The sequence below is a fragment of the Mizuhopecten yessoensis genome, unplaced genomic scaffold (assembly GCF_002113885.1).
Source record: "Mizuhopecten yessoensis strain PY_sf001 unplaced genomic scaffold, ASM211388v2 scaffold2711.2, whole genome shotgun sequence".
NCBI classification, from domain to species: Eukaryota; Metazoa; Mollusca; class Bivalvia; order Pectinida; family Pectinidae; genus Mizuhopecten; species Mizuhopecten yessoensis.
This window is the reverse complement of record NW_018485984.1, coordinates 1,585,313-1,596,632: the sequence shown is the minus strand read 5'-3', so window position 1 is coordinate 1,596,632 and position 11,320 is coordinate 1,585,313. Positions and strand designations below refer to the sequence as shown.

At 35.6% G+C, this 11,320-nt stretch overlaps 1 long non-coding RNA gene across 1 annotated transcript in view; it reads left to right on the top strand.

Annotated features, from left to right (window-relative positions):
• The first annotated feature begins 1,517 nt into the window (after window positions 1-1,517).
• The window catches only part of LOC110445066, a 34,977-nt gene continuing 25,174 nt past the window's right edge, over window positions 1,518-11,320 (top strand). Inside the window, exon 1 of the long non-coding RNA XR_002462312.1 lies at window positions 1,518-1,630. This is a non-coding gene — a long non-coding RNA (uncharacterized LOC110445066). The remainder of the gene's footprint in view (window positions 1,631-11,320) is intronic.

The window sequence follows — 11,320 nt, the reverse complement described above, 5'->3', positions numbered from 1 at the left end:
TACCGCCAAACATGTTGATGCTCTCCAAGGCTCCACTTCAAACATCACTTGTGAAAGTGCGCCGGCGTCGTGTGTGGACCATTCACAATGGAACCAGCCCTCCGCATTGTAGATGACATCGGCAGTTCGAACTTGCCCACAATATGCTGTAACTTGTGATTTGTGGCATATCACTTACCATATCAAAGAATCAATGCTGTAAGATAATTGTGATAGCAATGGCTGCTTTAGCGTAAAATGCAGTACATCAAGGTATGCACGAAGGATCGTCTTCTTTTTTATTCTCGACATTGGCAAAGTATGCATTGTGTAAGTAATGATAGGTCAACCATGTTACTTACATGAAAACAATAAAACAATCATTTTGTTATAAAAGTAATCGTTATGGCAACGCAATTACGGTGTATGTGCAATGATTTTGGCTTTGATGTTTTCTGACGTCATACCATGACTTGTAAATAATTCGCAGGTCTGGACGGGTGTTAACGGGATCGTCGATTAACCAGAATCAGAAGAATACGACTGATGAAACATAAAGAAGATTTTAAACACCTCATCTTTGTATTTAGTTTTAAGCTTGCTTGAAGTTGGAAGCCTGAACCATTTGAATAAGTTATATTCTCTCTTCCTTCATTGCCGTTTCTTTCAACTCTATCAATATCTGGAACATTTGCTTTTCAAAACATCATTTTGCGTCTTCAGAAGCAACTATAACGTTACACATCCTCTCTTTACTCTCTTTTTAAATGTGTTCTATGATATAATTATCTTTTTGCGTTAATCAAATAAATTTCAAGTAAAAAATAAATTTCAGGCATCGCTCAAATCAATTTTCCAATATATTTGCCATTTGGATGTCTAGGGGGCGTCTATCATGACGTATCAAGACAGAATCAGTTAATCAGTAATGATATCTTAAATACAAAATTGGGGGGATTTATTCAATTTAAAAGCTACCACAGGGAGGACGAAGTCGTTACTTCTTTACAGTAATCGTGTATTGTTATAAAAAAAGTGTGCAAATATTGAAATTTCGGAACGGTTAAAAATTATCGTTGCTGCCATTTTATATTTCCTAATGTAATATTATGAAGACGTTTTCACTTAGACTAGTGTCCATCGCGTTTAATAAACAAAACCTCGTATAATGTCTCTCCTATTATTGTTTTATTCCCCTCCCCCCTTTTCCTTGCAATGCCTTTATATGTCGCTCTCGATATAACGCCAGCCCTCATTTTAACACTATTCCTTTGCTGGACAAAAGGTGACATTATAACGAGAATATGCCTCAGATTGATGTCTCATTTCAGCAGTTTCATTAAAAAAATGCTAAAAAAATGCATCGGTATTGAAAACGTTAGTATATGTATTTGCAAACATGTCAACATTGCGAAGTCGTATATTTCTGTGGTTTGCACATAAGTGGAAGGTAGAAACACTTGTGTTGCTTACACACTTGTATGCCTTACTTCTAAAGTTGCAGTATTAATGACATCAATCTGTTTTCAGAATTGCCCTCAGTGTTGAATGCCTACACAGAAGGGAACCATTGGTTGTCATCAAACCAGAACTAGCGGCAAAGCTATGTATACTCTGACTATATACATACACCAGAAGAAGACATCTGAAGGTAAATACAATCGATTTCTTCCTTGTGATATTCAGATATGCAGTATAACGAAACATTGTTTTGATCTTCAATCAATTTGCTCACAAACACTGAAGTGTACGTCGTACCTATTACTTATTCTATATTTATTATAAATCAGTAGTTCTAACATTCATAATTAAAAAAATCCGTTATTGTTATATTCTCCATAGAATCTGTTTTGAACAATAAAATCCTTGTTTTATCACGTTAGATACAATATTATGCATATTGACAAAACAGTTTTGCGTGAAACAAAATGATAAAATTATATACCGGCGACATTTTGAGAAATTGTTATTTTCGCGCATTCACTTAACAAGGATTCCGAAAATTCGACAAAAAAAACAGCAATTTCTTACTGCATAACACTGCATATCCAGCAATATTGAAAACAAATCTCGTTAGCAGGAACATAACAACCCACGAAATAAAAACAAATGTTTCAATCTACTTTAGTTTATTTGATTACATATATTTACATTCACGGTTTTTGTTGAAACACAGGAAGTGCGAATATCAATGTAAATATATTTCAATTCTACAGGGACATATATTTTGAAATATTAGGAAATGTGTATGTGTAGCAGTATTTCTAGCAAATGATATAAGACTTTTTCATGCCCAGGGGTGTAGGATAGAGAAGTTCCAAATTTGGTAAAACCTGAGGCTTTGCCAGTGGTTTTGCCAAATTTGAAAATCCCGAGGGTAGAATGTCCATATCCTACACCCTTGGGCATGAAAGAGCATTTTCTCTCTAATTCCAACCATCAGAATAAGCCTAGAAACCATGAAAATGCGTTTGAACTGGCCAACATTTTGAAAATATCAACTTCCCCCAAGAGCTTTTTAGACGAAAACGAATCACCCAGCCATATTTGGGATATCTCATATTTGTAAACGATGTTTGATCACATCTTTCTAACGTGTACGGTGAATATATAGTAAAGGCAGAGAGGTATAAATACAGAGATTGGCAACTCTCGCTGATCTCGCAAAATCACGCATGATCTACGAGTGTTTGTTTTGACAGCGTATCGACCTGGTGGCGATATTCTGGTCAGTGAGTTACCTGTGTGAGAGTTCGATCGTGTATTCGTTAGTTCGTGTCAACATGTCACTTATCCTAGATATATGGATCATATAAAGAAGCTGGTTAGAAATATAATGTTATATCTGAATACGTTTTTGAAATAAAAAGATGAACGAGAAAGGAGTGCCGGTGTCATGAAAGGAATTAACTCTCGCGTATCACAGCCGCCATTTTCACATGGTTTTTTTAAAGTGTATTTTTAGAGCTCAATTATCAAACTTTGCAGGTATTGTAACAACCTCATTTAAATTTCCTGGTTAGAAATATTATCATAAAACTAATTTCTGAAAACTTTTTTGAAATTGTCTAAAGAACAAAAACGGAGATAGTGTTATCCTGAAGCCAGAATAATTACCGATATGTAAACACAGCCACGATGTGCAATCTTTAGATGTTTAGGGATTTCTAAACTTAATCATTCAAGTTTACATTCAATGTAGCACTCCCAAACCGCATGGAAATCTCAGCTACATTTGGTAGCTACGTACGGTTTTAATGTTACGTTGATTTGCGATGTTTTCTCATGGCATAATTATGATTTGAGTTGAATGCAGCGAACCGCATATCCAATATGGCGCAGGTGAAGCGTAACTCTCGATACCAGTGACCAATGGAAAGGCCAAGAGCAAGTTACCAATCTCTGTATTATACGTCTCTGGTAAAGGGTTTTAATTTCATCATGTCGCCTTTTCCGCATTGCGACATCGGAGAGTTCCTAATTGATGACGTCACGTCATTGTTGAGCCATTGTGACGTCACGTCAATTGAAATGAAATTCCCTACACCCCTTTCTTAACCTGGACAGCTCTATCCTGCACACAGGGAAATGACTATTGATAAGTTATGCCCCTTTTAGCAAGATGATAGCATTAAAGTTAATGTAGTTTTTCTGTTAATGGTTGAGTAAATAGAAGCATGAATTGTACACACGATCAAACTTTACCGTGTTGTTATCCCAACATCGTATTGTACGTTACTGTTACATGTAGCGATATCTTCAACAAACCTTTCTGGCAGCAATGCTTGTTCCAATTCAAAAAGCATGTCAAGCATGAGCGTCGCTTTATTCAAATTGTTTTACCTAAATTTGATAACTGAGAGATTCTACAAATGCCAATAAAGCAGACCCTTTATATATACCAAATGGTTCTTTGAGTTATTTTAATTCCTTTAGTCGATAAATATAATCGTCAGATTGTGGTCTTCATCGCCGGGATGTTAAAACAGTCAAAGCATCCAAATTATTCACCTGAATTAGAAATTACATTTTAGAAAAAAACACATCGGTGTCAGTAAAATTAAACTGTTATATTTGAACGTTGTATAGGTTCTTAAATAACACTGAACAAAATAAAACACCGTTCGTTTTCTTCACAATATGTAAAGTAACTATCATCCTTTGCCGTTGTGCGGATATGTCATGGGATGGTCATTCTCCTTGATGGAGCGTTTATTTCTGATTTGCTTGGTGAAAGGATAAAGTCAAACCTACCAGCGATGCAAAAAATTTGACGTCACAATTAGTAACAGAAACAACTCTATGCAACCTTATTTGGACAGATCACTGAAACGCTACGGGTGTTCGTAATAAATATGGATACACGATATTCATTCCTTATCCCTTCTCTAATGTCCCATGGCTGTAAACGTTGTATGTTATGTTTCCTTTATCTACGAGGAATATTCTAACATGTGATTGCCGATTCGACTCTCGTCATTCTCTTTCAAGGATTTCATACGATATCGTGTAGACGGGACATTTCTTCACAAGACTTATTGAAACGTTATTATTATCTCAAAGGAATGATTAACATTTAGGATCCTTGTTTACTAACATTTTAATGTAATACAGATCGTGTTAGAAAATAGGTGCTAGAAATATCCTTTAGGCGCAAGAGACGCGATATCCGTCAGGACATAGTTGTGGTTGAGCGTGAGACGACGTCATCACTGGATTTAAAAGATCGAGAACTGTTGAAGTTGTTTATGATGACGTTAAATGGAACAGAATAGTAGCCTGAAAATGAGGAGGTCCTACTTCTGTAATCTATTAAATCCCTTCATTCATTGGCTGACTGTATCGTGTTTCCGCCATTGTTAGAGGCCAGCTCTCGTTGCCCCTGAACACACACGAAGGCCCTCGTAGATCTCGCGAGAGAACGTGGACCATATTCCTTCCTAGGCGGTCTTTTGAAAGTCGTATTTTAGTGCCTCATGGCGCGCATTCAGGGGCTTACACTCAATTTCTGTGAGTTCAGATCACGATTTACGACGAGAACTCCAACATCGTCTTCTGGACTCATGGCGTGGGTTTCCATTGAGTGTATCAAACAGGCTGAGTCGTTTATGTACTGGGTTATACCACTGAAACACAGTTTGGGACGTTTCAGATCTTCGCCACGTTGAATTTACAGCATTTGCTATGGTTGTAGTTCGGTTTTTTTTTAATGTTGAACAAATATCTTTGTTAGGAAACGAACTTGTGGACGTGGACATCTAGTCTTTCAAAGAGCTCAACGGGGTTTTCCTTTTTGTTGGTCTGTTCCGTCGTTTTTTTTAATCTTATCTATATTCGAGTATTTGATCCCATTCTTCGCCATTGTGCAATGGCTTCAGTCTCTAGGTATATCTACACATTTGGTTGGTGATAACTGGCCTTATCAATAATATCATAAATAAATTTGATTAAACATTGAACTTTAAAATTATATTATTTTGAGATTTTCCGAAAATGTGTTATACAGTGGTTGAATAATTTAGTCAATTACTGTTTGAAAACATATTCTTAGTAATGATGTTGAAGAGGTCGTTCATAATGAAGGTTAAAATGCGGTTCATATGACAAGGAATGATATATTCAAAACACATGGTTTTGAAATATGTTTCGTGCATTAAGTCATCACATATGACGCCTATAGCTTATACAACATGCAGTTTAGTCCAGTGTCATCAAGGTAAATGGATATCAATAAATCTAACATCGAGACTTTTGTATTATATAGAACATTGCCTTTTATATCACTTTTCAAGTTGTCGACAAATTATTTATGCTATGTTATATACACTGCAGCTTCATTTACATAATGTGTATAAATGTGCTAATATTAATTTGTTAATTACGTGGATATGTCATATTTCCATATAACAACGTGAATTTTATATTAATTAACGAAAGGTATGCAATACTCTGATAGGCTCACATTATATTGAACGTTACCGATAACATAAAATAGACACAAATAATATATTTAGTTACATTTACGCGTTTTATAGTAAATTTACTAAGATGACGTTTTTCAATAGCGTGTTAAATAGTGCCACAACGATGAAATTGGAACCTAAACCTGACCGGAAATGACGAGATCAATCAAAAGCAAATACGTCATGGACAACCACAGAAAGCAGAAGATGACGCAGATTATCTTCATGGAAGAAACACGTTTCCTGCACCGCATTGAACTCACGTCATGATGTCTTCCGTCAGACTAAGCAATAAAGGCAGTGCTTTCCTAGTAACAAAACAGGGAACACAATTTCATCATAATAGAAGTACGTTGAAACCTTAATCTCATAGTTGAATATAATCAGTTTATTATTTTCACACTTAGATAAATAAGCGATGTTCTGTCATTGAACTAGTAGGTGATACATGTATCTAAGCTGCCTCTCTCCTTTATGGCGTGTTTAAATGTCCCAGTTAACTCTGTAATCCAGACCGGACCTAAGAATCCAGATTTTCAGGCGGATGCGTCCTTTTTTATACAGTTACTCCGTTACCAGGGTTGTCTACGAGAGAAACTTTAATTTGTGCCAAAAAAACTTTAAATTAATTCATAATTTATCAATCATAACTTTCAGCGTCTATAGCGATTACAGAAATAATCGCTGTTTTTTGGGTGTTAGTATCTGGTATTACCTAATGGATTTGGCAGAAAGGATCTTGAGGGGTGCTATATTTTATGCAGGTTTTTTGTTGAGGTTTACATTGTACTTTGTGTTATGTTTTAACGTTGTGCTCTTTGCTTGTTCCTTTTGCCAATTTTGTCTTTCTTCTTTGAATTCTATCGATTACTTTTTTGTTGTACCTCTTGAATTGTTTCCGATTCCTATTGGTCGTGTTCCACATTTCTGATATGTTTCGGATCTGTGATCATAGTCTTTTGCTCCCATCATTCATTCTTTATTTATTTATCTTTTTTGTTTGTTTTCATATTCTTTGGTTCCCTGTGTTCATTAATTCTTTTTTTCTCCGTTTCATTTTCCACCATTCCCCGAGATCATTTGGTCCTCACCCTGTTTCCAGGTTCTTCTGTTCTGCCGTTAGGTTTCCTTAGCGTCATTGAGGTCGAACTTTCTACTTTGTATGTTGAAACTGTGTTTTTGTTTTTTTGATTCATAACTGAAATGTTTTTAATTGATAAACTAGTTACATATTAAAATTTTAATGAAATAAATAAGTTGTTCCTACTACAAATTAGATTTGCATATTGATTTTTTATTCTTTTACAAGGGGAAAGTGGTACTTTCAGCTTCGTATTCCTAAAGGAAAATCCACTGCAAGCTGTAGTATTGTTATCCAGTGTGTATAACCTTTAAACTATTTTATCGTAATGTATTTCACGTGACGGGTACTCAAGTGACGTCATAGAATTATATATTTTCCTTATCAGTTGACAGATGAAGGCATTTATGCGTTTGCTTTCCTGGCATGATTCAAGGAAACCATACAGGTAAACTGTACTTTACAATACATAATTTGCACAATCTCTATTCACTGTTCAGTCTTATCTCTTTTATTTGCTGTGATTGATAAACCTTCGGCCATATGCTTTTTTGTGTGTAGTTTTTGCGCTTTTGAGGAAAGAGCAAATGCGTTACAATGTCAAGCGTGAGTGAAATGAATACCGTACCTTTGTACAGTCTGCAACGGAAGGAGGATTTCAGTTCTTATTGAATATGGTTTGAAATACCCAATGAGGCAAATACAAACAAATCAGCAGGAAGGATTAGACCGGACTTCAAACCCTTGAGTTCAGCTTATTTGTTATACTATCGCCCTACCCGATGTATGTATCTGGTCCACGGAAGCGTCCTTACCGATCTATGCTACAGATATATCCAAACGGAACTGAATAGGAGGTAACTGTATAAAGGAAAAATATATTGAAGTGGAACGGATATTTTTTATTTTTTCCTGTATTCCTTCACATCGCCTCTATACGCCTCTTTATATGCATCGTCCAACCCCTTCAAACATGTAGAAAATTAACCATGTTTTGGACAAGTGAGAACAGCGATATATATAATAATGTAGCGAACAAAGCTTGTTTGAGGTTTAAAGTCCGCGCTACGAGTATGATCATAAAAGTATGAAGACTGGTAACTAATGAAAAGCTGCCGAGAGTAAGGAGTCGGAGTCCCAGAGAAGCACTAATAAAGGTACCAAATATTGCAATTGCGGTAGTAAATCAAATTTGGTTTCTTCAAAACCCTCTAAGCAGAAGGCAAAGACGAAAATCTCCGATTCTGTAGACGGTCTCACATAAGCCGCCTGTAATCATATGCAGTGGGATACAGCAGGCGGATTCCTACTCAAAACCTTGGCGAGGTAGAAATCTTAGAACGGGGAATAGATAGTAATATAACTGTAATGGGTACAGTGGTTATGTGACAAATTTACATACATTATCAAACAGCTTTTGTTGCAGTGTCGTTAATTGATTAATGAGCCATTACAGGAATAATTGGTCTGGTGATAAAGACACAAGTTGGGATGATCATGAAATTGAAAGTTATTGCATGGCTAATTACAATGATAGAAAGAATGTTAAATAATTCGTACATTCTCGCCACGGATTATTAACTTTGTTGTACTAATGTCAGTTACATGTTGAACACTAGCTATGATGTCGCCCCTATAATTATCATCAGTCGTTTGCTGACATAAACCTATCTAAATTTGATATTGCAAGTTCAGGCATTTGCATATACAATTAATGAACACAAATAACAACTGTAACATATCGCCGGTATAACCAATGGTGCATGACATACTTATTTCAGCAAATGTGCTTATTACAAAAACATACCGGTAAAAAGAGATATACAAATGAATGATTAATAGATAGTATTGAGATCATGTAACACAACCATGATATATTGAACTCGTAATGTTTCAGTGACCAGTACAATATGCATGTTGTCAATTTCTTTCAGACGACTGATCAATTAAGCATAATTTTGACTCGGTAGGATTTGTAATGGAATCGGTGGTACAGCCAATTTGTACACGCTTCAAATACGTTATGTGGTTTGACACTAGTAATTTACAGAATAACATTAATAAAGAATTTTTTTCTAGGGACCATGAATCAGGAATTTGCATATGACTTAACCTTCAATGTTGATAATATATATTATTAATCTGTCATTTTAAAATATGATATGAATTACCAGCGAGCTGTTGATAAATATACATGCGTTCCTTTCTGCTATGTAACGTAGATATCATAATAATTCAATCATTAAAGACGACCGTATAACCAACAGATTTTGTGTTCTATATAGTTTGCACCTTTTAATCTCAGAATGTCACATGTGGTGTTTATACTACACGTGTTAAATGCATGTATTTCATTGTCTGCAATCAACTTTAAATAAGGTTTGTGAAATCAGATATTTTCGGTTGGCCAAAATTTTGTGGTTCCCCGAAAAAATAAAAACTACCATTTCGTGTGTACATAATTCGTGGAATACGAGTACCAAATCACAGGGAGAATTCCTTTATATCCATTTTCTTTTTTAACTGATTAACTGATAATCCATGGTGTTCTACCTGAAGAACCTCAATATACGTTGAAATAAGTTACGATGGTAGATATAGGTGAACATTATTGCAATATTGTAAGTAAAAAGAAAACATTGACCTTCATTTATCCCACCTTTCACAGGTGTGTCTCCCGTTTTAGCCGGGAAAGATCAGCTTATCACCCCCTAGGGGGAGATAGCTTCGTATCGATTAGCACGTGTTCAATTGTGACGTCATTTAAATGCGTCATCGGAAGTTGTGACATCATCAAAAGTGAATGACGATATGCATACCCCACATGTGTTTTTGTTTGCAAACATGGCAGACTACTGTCGGTGGAGCTGTGACTGAAATAATAGGGTGGGAGAAAATCATCCCATACCTTGAGGGTGTAACAGAGACATCTCCAACTATCGGGGTGATTGTTTTGGTTATCTAACGCTCGGCAGAGTCTCGGGTTAGACAGCCAAAAAACATCACTCCTCGGGTTGGAGATTTCTCTGTCAAACCTTCAAGGTAGGGGAAGATTCTATTAATCAAAGAGTGAAAACAAATATTTGCCAATGCAATTATGATGACGACTATTAAATCTGCATTTCCTTTATCAACCTGCATCATTCGAAACTTTATGTTGTAAGTTAGTCCGGTAGCAGTCGATACCTGCCATGAAAATTATGATATTTGGAGCGGTTCTTTGATACCAAATCAACTAACTGTGACAACAAATAAGGTTGTTACTATCAAGTAGGGACAGTTCGCGATCGGAAAACGATGTTGTCAATTATATTGTGCAGTTGGTGGTAAGCTGTCTTTGTGGGTCATGTTGTAAGTAATGATCACGGAGGCGGCTAGTGTAGGCTATGATGCCGTTGATTTCAAGTTAAATTAGGTATTTGCGATCGACGTTGTCGATATGATTTCTTGGTATTTAAACACAGCACTTCGTCGATATATCTGAAAGTGAAAGTAAATGAAAGGCAACTTTTTGTAAAAGTACTGATCAGTTCTTCATCAAATGGAGTCTTATAGGGAACTAAAATAAGTTGGCTAAACACAGGAACAGTTTGTGCAAAAAAAAGAATGCCTACAGTCTGCTTGAAAATCTTGTCAAATATTTCAACTATTAATTCAATCAGTCTTCTTAGAGCTCAGAGGATTTTGTTTTGCGTACTGGTGGAGTGTCATATATATTTGCTCGGTAAAACTCATTTGAGGTAAGCATATCTTATAACTCCATTGAACTGTAGAGGTTTTTTATATTGAAATTCAGCAGACATGGTTTTTTTCACGGCAGTGATATTTCACGATTTTCACGGTAATGAAATTCTCGAATTTAAGACCACAAATAACAACACTTATTTCGAGAATGCAAATTTAACATTGTCCGAAACGAGCACTCATATAAATAGACTGTTTACTAAGAGTTGTACTGGACCAATAGATATCATGCAACATTTCCAATTTGAGTGTTATTGTTTCAACAGGAAACTCAGTGGCTGAATCGAGTAGATTTACTAATTCTATGTTACTTAACGTCAATTTATTGATTCAATATTAATTAGTATCAACTGTGACACAAAGTGGTTTAAGATAACTGGACAAATAAAAGTCTGTGCAAACATATTAATTTAAGGTGAATATAAACAATGACAGTAACATGGTGTTGACACTATATAGAATATGCACAATTATTGGCTACTGTCTGGTGCATTAATGATAAATAGATAACAGAGAGACGGTGATTCATGCATTTCCAAAGGTAGTTATTCAC